This window comes from Canis lupus, chromosome 11 (assembly GCF_048164855.1).
Source record: "Canis lupus baileyi chromosome 11, mCanLup2.hap1, whole genome shotgun sequence".
NCBI lineage: Eukaryota > Metazoa > Chordata > Mammalia > Carnivora > Canidae > Canis > Canis lupus.
The window spans coordinates 19,833,773-19,835,453 of record NC_132848.1 but is presented as its reverse complement, the minus strand read 5'-3'; positions in this window follow the sequence as shown (position 1 = coordinate 19,835,453).

The following is a 1,681-nucleotide window of genomic DNA, read 5'->3' as shown; positions in this document are numbered from 1 at the left end:
CCTGGTGGAAGAGAGCCCAAGTGGGCTGGCCGCAACCACAACCCACAACTTCCTGCCGGGTTCTGGCCTGGCTCGGGCTGTGGGGCCTCCAGACGCTGGCTGGATGCCCACGCCACCTCTGAGATGCCCTGGGTCTCTGGGGTTCCAGGTGAGCGGGTTCCCCGCGGGCCAGTCTCACATACCTGGTGAGGACTGGGGCCCTCGTCCTGATGCTGGGGACGGATGGTGGCCGCTGGCCCTGGTGGTTCATCCAGCGGGGCGAGCAGAGAACTGCAGACTTCGCAGGTGCCTGCATCCCGGGACCGCAGGCCCGAGCCCCCACACAGAACTCACTCTTGGAGGGGGACCGGGGACTCCACGCCACTTCCCGAGGGCACCCATCACCCCAGAGGTCAACGCCCCATGGCCCGGCCTCGGCTCAGGATCACCCCATGCTCGTCTTCTCATTTGACTCTACACTCGCATGTTTGCAGGCAGAAGCTTGGGGCACCATCTGCTCTGGCCTCAGCCTGGCCCGGGGAGCAGGAGGGGAACGCGGGCTCTGACCCCCCGCCTCTGCCCTCCCCGGCGGGCCCAGCGCCCCGTGTCCTCCTTCCTGCATCTGCTGGGCAGGTGTGAGCACCACTGGTCCTGGGAGGGCACCGGCCCAGCAGCAGGGGACACGGAAAGGGATGCGTGGCTGGGGATCTGCCTGGAACCCCAACAGCGCCCCTCAAGTTGGGAGTGACCCTGAGTGGCACCGCCCCCAGCCTGAGCACCCCACAAGGTGGGTCCTGGGGTCCCTGCCTGCAGGCACAGCCACACCGGCCAGAGTGCTCCTTGGGGGTGGACTCAGGCCGAGAAGGAGCCTCTGCTCCACAGGATAGGGCCTGTCAACAAACACCCCAAACCACGGCCCCCCCCTCCTGTCGCCCTGGCCCTGGGGCCGGAGCTCACACTGACTCCCTCCATCCTGGGCCCGGGCCTCAACCCCGCCGCCACCTGCTCCACAGCATGAGTGCGTTGGGGCTTCTGGGGTCACTGCTGGGCTCTGGGCACCACATCCCACACTGCTGCCGACACGGAGCTGCTGCCCGCCGCCTGGTGCTCCGGGGGCCCGCCGCCCAGAACAGCACGCCTGAGGCCAGGCTCTGTGCTGAGGAGCACGGCGGCAGTAGCTGGGGTGAGTCAGAGGAGAACGTGCTGCCCCCGGGGCTCAGGCTGTGTAGACTCAGTGTCCACACCAGGCAGGGAGGGTGCAGGCCTTGCTGCAGGGTCCTCGAGGCCTGGACCTGGTGCCACAGCCGCTTCTCAGAGCTGCAGGACACGTGGGAACTGCTGTGCCAGGGACTTCACGGGCACAGGGCCCCCTCGGAGCAAGGAGGCCTTGTGGCCGCGCAGGCCCAGGACGGGCCCACCTGCCAGATGACACGTCTGGCACCCTGAGTGTCCACCCTTGCGCCAAGGGGCTGCAGGTGACCAGAAGCAGATGGCCGCCGTGGTGGGGAGAGGTCCCTCCCCACTTTTCTGGGGGAGGAGGGCTCTGGCCCTGCCAGTGTCCACACGGAACTGGCCCTGGGGACTCCTCGGGAGGCTCAGGGGGCGGGGGGCTGGGCCACCCCAGGCTGAACCCAAAGAGGCTGCAGGGGCTCACCCTCCCCCCGGGTGTCTGTAGCCGGGCGGCCAAGGGCCCAGAAGACCC